The sequence below is a fragment of the Anopheles coluzzii genome, chromosome 3 (genome assembly GCF_943734685.1).
Source record: "Anopheles coluzzii chromosome 3, AcolN3, whole genome shotgun sequence".
Taxonomy (NCBI): domain Eukaryota; kingdom Metazoa; phylum Arthropoda; class Insecta; order Diptera; family Culicidae; genus Anopheles; species Anopheles coluzzii.
Genome location: NC_064671.1, coordinates 12,781,236 through 12,791,545, shown reverse-complemented (window position 1 = coordinate 12,791,545; position 10,310 = coordinate 12,781,236).

Here is a 10,310-nt window from a genome sequence, read left to right as displayed (position 1 = left end):
GTAGCAATAATAACAGCGTCTCTTTTTTATGAATGTTTTAATTGTACATATAATTAGGTTGGTTCCCTTGGTTATAACAAGAGCTTTGATACAATTGTAAGTTAACATCTCGATTTTTTTGTAAAATAATCACAGTTAATCAGTACATCCTACATGAAGTAGAACAAGAAATTCGTCCACCAAAAATCTGAAAAGACGCAATCAAATATCACTTTGTAGTAAGAATATCGTACTCTGAGATAAAATATAAGAAAATCATGCGGAAATTACGAAAAAATGAAAGAAAAATTCATGAATAAATATACATAATACTTAGCTATGAACAAGTATAATAGCAAAATAAACAAATAAGAAACTGGTGCATTCATACTTTATTCAACTAATGATTTAATTAAAATGAAAAAAATACATGATAGAGTGATTGAAACAGAAAGGAACTGTTTATATTATAAACCTTTAACATTGTTGGAAATAAAATAAGGAGGTTAAATGGTTATTTCATAATTATTTGTAATTTTTCTTTATCATGTGCTAAATCAGCATAATGTTGTGGCATATTCAGTCGCTGAAACTAATAAACTTTTTTGCCCCAGAATGATACAGTTTAACCATTTAACATTGGTTCTTTTCAGATACTACTACAAATCCATTTAGTCTTTAAAAATGATTACCGATGTATAAGTAAAACTAATCAATATTCAAATTCCCATTTCAATTATTCTATTTTAAAATTTACAAACTGTATGTAACTCCATTCACTGCTGAAATATCCGTTCGATGCTCCTATATGAATTCACACACAATGCAACGGAACTAGGGATCGAGCTCACTCCCACAAAAATACATAAAATCCATTGTAACAAGTAATTAACTTTTTCAGCCCTTCGACAAAGGCAAAATCATCCATCCCGACCCGGTCACGCTCGCTCCCTTTCGAAAGGTCGTGTCCCACAGCTTATCCGCAGTCTATTTGCAAACATGTCAGTCGGCATTCTTTTTCGTGACAGATTTACATGTCTAACACCTTTTCGGGGCGTACAACAAACGCCCGGGCGGAGAGCATACATATGCTGGGCCGCTTCTTCGGGCGATGTACTACTACACGTTGTAAAAGAGGAAAAAACAACGGCTAATCAACGCAAACAACGAACAACGGCCGGCAGCAACCCACCGGTAGAACGTGACATGCGTGTGTATTCCCAAACGTGCGACAAAAATTTAACGCCAAGAAACGGGGAAAAAAGGATCACCAAGGGTCCTGTGAACGAAGACCACACACAAACACACACACACCCGATGCTGTCAAGCAAAATTGTTAACAAGCTTTTCATCTCACAAGTTGAAGCATCAACGAGTCCTTTTTCTTGTGGATTTCCATTTTTGTTTTTGTTGCTCTTCGGCTCCTTTATTCCACTGTTTGTCGTGTTCGGAGTGCTTTCGGGTTCGTTATTTTGGTTCCTTTCATTTCACACTAATGACAGCGGTAAGAAAAAAACAAAAAAGAGGAGGAAACAAGCACCGCACCGAATCCGATCCTTTCTAATTCGATCGCTGACTTCCCATCGGAGATAAGAGGATAGTTTGAAAATTGTGTGGAAACATCTCCGGTCCCGGTGCAAAGCGGGCAAGTGTTTCCCCCCGGCAAACGGCTCACGTGAAAGGATATCCTGAACCGAAACAAAAAAAACGTCCAAAAGAGGAAGGAAGGCAGCAAATGCCACACACCCATGGAAAACACATTTTCAAGGATTGGTGCCGCCACTCGTCTCACCACGAGACACGCAGGAACCTTGCCTGCAAGGTCCCGCTGGTGACAGTTTGTCTTCCAGATGAAACAAATACCCCGCAACGTGCCACATCCTCGCTTTCGCCACAAGCCACACACACAGGCTGAGGACTCCGAATCGAATCTCAAAACTCCTCTCCTGCTCCGCCCTGTTAAGCCCATCAAAGCGTGAGCCAGCAGTGCGGGGGATTTCTTTTGCACAGTTTGTGTTGTCCTTTTCCCATTCGTTGTGGTCTCTGCGCTGTGCGTCTCTTTTGTACGCTTTTTCCTTCTCGTTCAAACCCACTCACTGCACGTAGCTGATCCTTTGGGCAAAGGCAAAGGGCGAAAACTGCAATCTCGACAAACGGAACGGTTTATTAGAGAACCATTAGATCAACCTGACATATGTCACATGTGTCGCTGGGCGAAGCATTTTTCATGAACGATGAACTGCTTTTCCGCCCGGGTGGTTCGCTGACTTCAGCGATCCGGGGCTTTTCGGGAGCGCCTTCTGCCTTGCAGCCGGTTCACTCAATTTCAACCCAAGGAAATGTGCTGGCGGTCTCTGGCAGACTCCTGGTAGCGTGTGTTCTGCACTCTCCCTACACTGGTCCGTGTGTGTGTGTGTGTGTGGCCGGTTCCATTCCACTTGTTTGTGACATTTTGGTATTTTATTTTTTTCCTCCTGATAGAATAACAATTCCTTCTCGTGACTGCTCAAACTTATTTTTTTTGTCTTCGTTGTTTGCTTCCCAGTTTGGATTTGTTTTTGTAGCGCCTTTTTTCTATTTTGCCAATTTCCAATTTACCGGTGATGGGAGACGACACCTTCCACCAGTCTCAATCTGGAATGTCACAAACAAACAAACAAATTTCCACCATTTCTCCTCGTCGTGTGCAAATCGAGCTGCTTTCTGCACGCTTTGAACAGGGTAGTAGCTACTCTATTCCTTTTTTTTATAAATCTTTACTTGAAGTCAGTATGTTCGGTTCTATTTTCTCACCCCATGATGAACTCCAAAACATCTCACCATTCCGCTCAGTTTGCTCAATTACTACCGCTTTTTATCACGGGGGACAGTAGCCTATCGGGCTGTGTTTGCCTTCCACCGGTGGGCCCTATTTATTTGTCTAATATGCTACATCGAATCAACATTGTACACAAACAACGTAACAGATTGCTCTAATCCCGCGACCCTCACGAAACGGTGCGAGGTTGTATTGCAGCAAATTTGGTAACACATTTACAGGGCAAAAGGGTTCGCATGGGTGTTGGGAGAGAGGCTTTGCTAAACGAGCGAGAGAAACCTTTTATCCACGGTGCGGAGGTGATTGGTCGTAGTGTTTGTTTTTGGGATTGGGTGGTTATAATAGTATAAACAAAAAATGGAAATTGATACAACAACCATCTTTAGTATGGAACTCCCTTAACAGATTGCTCATGATGTCTCGAACCATATTTAGAGATGCTCATTAATATCGTGCACTACAAGCGTCAATAATCTCGCGCTAATCTGCATACCAATCTCACGAGCATATTAAGATTTGCCACAGACACACACTAACGCAAAGTAATCTGGAGCTGGTAGTTTCCAGCGTATTCAGCAAAACCCCTTCTTCGCTATCATGTGTTCTTCTGTGCGTTTCTGCATATCATTTGCTGACTGTTGGCCTCCAGAGCACTATTAGCATTCTTCACGTCAACCCCGAAGACCGTTTCGCCCGAGATCGACATCAATAGCATCGGCATCTTGCAAAAGTGACGACGATGGCCGTCCCTCCCCTTCGGCAAGGGCAGCAGGCTGGCTTATCATCCTTTCCAGATTTTATGCCTACCCAACTAAACCATTCCGATCACGTGCGTAGTAGCAGCTTCTAGAGCGCCTGCACGCGTGCTTGTTTTTGGGGCGGACCGGAGCGTAAGTTCACGTCCCACCGATTGACGCAACCGTGTGCTTCTAATGAAAATTGGCAACGTCATAATTTTATGACCCGCTTGCACGTTCGGGAAATGGACTATGCCTATTCCGGAAAGGGAACCGCTAGGTTGTATTTAATAGTTCGAAGGATGTTTCCTCTTTCGCGCCTGCAAAAAGGAAGCAGCAGCATATTGAGCACTTTGGGAAGACTGAAACAATCGAGTCCTGGAGACCTCGACCAGAATACATCGGGCTCAATCTTCATCGTGTTGTGGGGTTTGCAAGAAAGGAGCCCGATATTACACACTCAAACGAGATGCAAACACTTGCATCGAAAGCAGTTTCATCATTAACTCGATGAGAGAGGCATGAGCCTGGGCAACTCCAACGCGTACCAAGCGCGAGCGCCAAGCGTTGATGAATTTCGACTTGCAAACTCATAAACCAACTTCTGTGTCGAATGAATCGACCATAAATGTGGTTGACTTTCACCACCGGCACTGCTCGATTTATTAGGATGAGATTCACCCAAATCCTTACCATCTGGCGCACCCGTTGTGTGCACACCCCGTGATGCGCTAAACTGCCAGTGACGGCAAGATGAACCGAAACAGTGATTTGTCGTAAAAATGGATCGTTCTGCAACGTCGCATTCGGACGAGCATCGGTCTCGGTGTTGGATTGGACCAGATTTGTGCTGAGAAACGGATATTAAACCATAAACAGCACGGCTCATCCATCACCAACTGGGGACGGAGATAAGAGATCCGGTCCCGGTTGTGCTGCAATGATGGTTGCTGCTGGCTGACGTCGGTCCTGTCTGTCATCGCCGAACAATTTCCACTGGCACAATTGAATGATAAGCAGCCAAGATGCAGAGTGTGTAATTTGTGGCTTTATTAAAATCTTCCAGGCAGGTCAGCAATAGTGGCGCCACTGTTGTGGTAGCCGTTTTTCGGAGACCTGCCACACTCGACCGATTTCGGTGCTTCAGAAGCAGCATCACAGATGGTTCACCGTAATACGATTGTGACCAGGGTGGATTATTTGATCATAAAGCTGAAATGATGCAACTGGAATGAAGGTTGCTGCTGCTGGAAGGACTCTCCTGGGCTGCAATGGTGACAGGTTGTGCACCGTGATTGAAACACTGAACGTGATGTAAGACTTCAGCGGGAAGGTTTCTGTCTTTCGAAGTGATTTTGCGTCCATCTCTCGAAAGGTGCTTCAATTAGGAGCAGCAAAAGCAAAAGGTAAATGCCATTTTTGAACAATGAAAAGCGGAGCATAACTCATGCTCGTTTCAGCCACTCAAAACCAACCCCCACATCGCCGCCATCCCCAACTCACTTGTTTTATCTTCTGCAGCCACCACCTTCCGCGCTTATGCAACCGGAAACGAAAAGCTGTAAATAATATTTATATGCTCTTGTGGAATGGAAAAAACACCGGCAGTGAATGCGCTTCGCTCGACGCATCGCGCCAGTGACACGTATGCAGCCTGTGTACGTGAACTCAACGTGTGTGTGTGTGTGTGTGTGTGTGCGCCCCAGCAGGTATGGTAAATTAAAATCCCTCCCGGTGTAGTGGGCCATTAATTTGCCGGCTCGGGGCAGTCGGGAAGCTGTCCGCAGTAACGAACCTGCAACAGCTACCGGGCTTGCCTTGTCTGCTTGCTCGGTGCAGTCTCGCTGGCTGTCAGGTCCGTGTCCGATGGGTGCTGAAGCGTTCAGGTCAGGGCCACACGTCAAGCAAACAGTGGCGGCAGCGGCAAACAAACCTACCCAGGGCGGTGGCGGAAAAGAAGAAAGGAATTTTGCAACGGGCGCAAAAAGGGCTCCATTCATCCTGCTGGCTGCATCAATTTCGGTGGCTGCGCGTGAAACCCATTTGGTCAGTTCGATTTGCTCGGATCGGAGCGGAAACAGTCGAACAACCATGAATTATGCAGCCGCGTGGCCCCCCGGGGCAGGCACAGGTTTGGCAGACAGAAAAGGGGAGACGACTGACAGAAGCCAAAACAACTGCGTACCGGTACTGGCCAATGGGCCGGCGGGCGAGCAGGAGGCGTCACAAATGTCATTTACTGCAGTCCGTTGTTCTACGCAAAGAAAGGAGCGAAGAATTGTGCACATTTCTTAATTAACATAAATGTCAACCACATCGTAAAAGCACGAAGAAACCATCGGGTTTGGCGCATTGTAATGGGTCGCTAAATGATGCGTCGTAGCGGTTGGATGCTAATTCGGGACTGCACTGCTGGTGGCGCTGCAATTGTTCATTACATCTCTTGGTTGGCTGGGGCGATTTCGATTTGAGCGCGTTGGAAATGGTTTTTTTTAAAATTGCTTTTTCTGCACGTCTGCAGGACGCAAAATGCAAATTTTTGAACGGTTTCAAGGCCAACAAAACGTTAATGCTGCAAAGATAAAACATTTCATTTGTAATAAGAAAGTTTCAACTTAATTATTGACTAATAGGCTATAAACGAAGCGTTTCTTTTATTTCACCCAACTATGTCATTAATTATTTTAATTGGGAAAAACAAGAATTTAACAAAGTTACTTTTGTTTAAATCTAAAACGGCAACGCTCAACCATTTAAAAATCCAATTAAATTATGACACAAAAGAGAGCATAATCACTATACAAGGCTCAAAAATGTAATAAATACAAATATTCATGGTCCTCGCTTCTTGCAAAAAGAGAAATATTAGGACGAAGATTCCATAACAGATTAAGCAATGAAACTTGATTGCAAGCGGACTATAGAATGGCATTTTTGATAAAATAAATGTATTTTCTTGGTCAATGACCAATTATTGGTTTTATTTTTTCATGGTTCAAACTATCATATCATCAAATCAAATCGAAATATATTTTACATAAAAAACTAATTTAAAATAGAATTATTTCATTGGCGCTGAAAACTTTAAGATTAATAATAAATCAGGAATTTTGTTTGGTTGCTGCATTAATAAAGAAAGTGTTTTTGAATGTCTGTTAAATGCCAAAAGCAAAATTGATTCATTCAAAAAATGTTTTCTAAAAGATTGTCAGATTTAAGCACATGAAAACTACATTCGTGACATTTTTATCCGTTTTAATAAAATATTCATTTTTGACAATGATTAAATTAAATATAAGTTGGGACACTAGTGGTTTGTTGATGTAGATCTGACAAGGAAGAAATGATTAAACATTAAATTGCATCTATGACACATCGATAATCATAAAGGTATTTTGTTTCCGAAACACTCATCTCACTCACCGCCAGAATTTCATAATAGAACTTTAAATAATGTCATAAGAAACCCTTCGAGTTCCTGTGAAAACTGTTCAAGCCCATCCAATCTAATGTCAAACCAAATCGACTCTATCCATTCTCAAATGCCATCGAACGTTAATCCCTTTCGGAAGTTCTTATCCCAATTAGCTTCTGTGTAGGCCATCAAGACGGGGGGAAGAGGCCAGTTCTTTACACAACCTTAACACAATCTACCTTAGCAGTGCTTCCGAGCCTGCAGGCTGCCGTTGCTTCTAATTATCCAACTTCCCGACGTTTCGTAAGTATTTTCACACGTCAAATGTGTGCCCTCCAGTAGTGGAAGGCCATAGAAACCATCTACGAACGGTGGAACCGGCCAAGACGATGGACTGAAATTGTGGTTAGTCTAACGTTAATATCTAAGCCGGGGAGTCATAGCCTGGGAGCACCCTTAACCGCAAATGATGATAAAACTCTTGCTTCCGATTTGTTCGCGAGCAGGCTGTTTGATTGCTTTCAGTAACCCATTTAACCTGCCTGCGCGGCGTGGATTGAGAAATGCTCTAGCGGCTGAAGGGGATACCATCTTATTGTGTGATCCCGTTTCAGTATCATCTTTCCTCGTTTAAGCACAGGAACCTATGATTATCACCATTTTGATGGGACCGAAGAAATGAAGATGATACAGCGCAATGGAATTGCGCTCCCGGTAGGTATTTTTTTTTTCCCAGCGATGGTTCACACCCATACAGCAGGTTAATGTTTTGGAGCGAAACCGGAAATTAAAGCCCAGCTCTATTGAGGAAGGAGTTAGGTTAACAGTTCTCGCAAGTGCAGCGTTTCGATTCAGAACGGGGCATGATTTCTTTCACATGGCTTGAGTACGGTTTGAAGACACTGTGCGATGGGATTAATCGATCAATTAAAGTAAAGTTTTCGAAAGAAAGGTGTTGGAAGCTTCCATTGGGCTTAAATGTCGGAAGTTTAGAAAAGTGATCGTTATTGCTAAAGGAGTGAGACAGGTGCGATTAAAACTAATTATCTTCGTGAGATCAAGAGCATGTTTTTCAATCCTATATTCTATGTTGAAAAGAAACAAACGAAATATAATCACTCGTAAACCCCCAGCAAAGTTGCGTAAAAAGTTAGATATGGCCTGTTGAATGATTGCTTACTTGTCCTGGTCCCAGTTATGATTAAAGTTCTTGTCAAACAGTTCTAGGTCAAATGCCGTGAATATCCTTATTGATAATGTCTAAGCCTACGTTAGTCAAAGTTTTAAGTGCGATACTAGACGATAAATAATTAAGTTCTTTGCTTTTTCCATCCTCTGTGTTGTACTTGGTTCTGTACTTTATAAATGGACATGTCTCTTATAGCAACTACTGGATTTAGACAACGGTTGAAATAAATTCAATGTTTCAGGTTCAGTATTAGGCTTGTTTTTGATTGCTTTTGTTCATATGAAACTGAAACTAAATACTGTGTTTGTTAAATACAACTTATCCATTGTATTCTTTGAAAATAATGATGGATTTTAAAGTTAAATTTAATTATCTTTCTTTACTTCACTGTACATCTTTTCACAACATATTTCTTATCTTCTGTTCTTACGTTTTAATTAAATCCATTTGTTTATTATTTAAGTATTTTATCTCTTCAATCAAGTGACGTCAAGTAATCAGGATACAGGTGTTTTGAAAATTATAACTGATCATATGTTATCATATGATACTAAATCCGATACGAAGGAATATCGTTTCCTAAAAAATAATAAACGTTTGAGTAACACTCTCAAGTACCCCTAATTGAAGACGTACATCAAAGCTTTGAAGCCATTTTATTAGCCCAACCTTAATAACGCATGCTAGCTATTTATTACACAGTTCAGTTCCCTTGATTTGTTTGCCAACAGTTAAATGGAAGCTCAACTGTTAGCTTAAAACATAAAACAAGTGCACTCCGTTTAGATGTTGCAGGTAATGCTTTCTTTTATTCATCAGCATGAACGTTTCATCCACCTGGCTTCGGAAATAAGAATTTCCGCCGAACGATTACACTTGTTTGCGCACCACCGTACATCGTACTAAACCCCGCGGCACAAAACAATTTCCCTTCGCAAGCTAGCAAGCAAATCATGCCGCCGGGCCGCGCTGAGCCAAACAAAAACGAATATTGGATGAAATTATAAATCAAACATAACCGTAAAATTCAATTGCCTTCACATATTGTTCGGATGCAAAGATATGAGTTGCTGGTGTGCTGCTATGCGCTTGCAGATAATAACGATAAAAGCTAATGGGCTCGTACGGAGAAATGGCTTCAGGAGATCGGTTTGCGATGCGTTATATTACTACTCCCAGTTACCCCCAAAGGGGGGGTTAAGCTCCTCCCAAGAAACACTCTGGCCATTGGTATGTTTGTGCACGCAATTTAGTCAAACGATCTCAAAACCGTTTGAAGCGTAATGACCAAGCCTGCTGGAGGCTTCCTTATGTTTTTCTTGCCTGCTTCTTGTCGTCAGATTGCAGCCGTAATCGTTTGGTTGCGTTTGAGCGAAGGTGGTCCGTTTTCGAGGATATGATTTCCAAGGGAAATTCCATGGAAAATGAACCTCTAAATTGCTTTCAAACAACCGGATCAAGTTTAAAAATAAATGAAATCGGGAAGAGTGTACTTCGCTTCAAATGCTAAAAAAATCGTTTCACAGTTCCTGCTGCTCCTAATGGAAACAGTCCTTTGTTTGCATGCTGGCACCCATTGGAGAGACGGAAAAGTCAACGCTACATAACGAGCACTTTCAACAATCACTCATGTGATCTTCGCTTGTGTTACAGCACGTCGTAGAGCGTTCCCCAATCCTAGCATCACATCGATAAATCAACGAAGCACGGTTCTGTTCTTGCCTCTGTGACTTCGAGCTTCAGGCCCCACTGCAACACACCAAAACGACTCATCGAAACTGAGCTATGTTGGCTAATTAAGATTTTCAGAACCCTCAACCCGCAACCCCGAGACCAAAGAATGCAAACAGAACCAAAAAACGACGCATCCGCACACACACACACACACACACACACACACACACACACACAAAATCCCACTCATTGCCACCAGAGCCGGACGGGTCGGGCAGGCTGATGAAGATGAGCATGTTTACAACTTCACCCGTACCGCGGGCGAATGTGATGCACACGATCGCGCCCAGGATCGCACAGGACGCTGCAACATCCGCAAATATCCGCGCTAATTAAATTCCGCGAATGATTTTTCAAATTCTCACTCACTCCCCTTTTCCCCTCCCATACTGCTGGGTTGTTGCGAAATGGTGTGCTGATTTTCGGCAAAAGCGCACC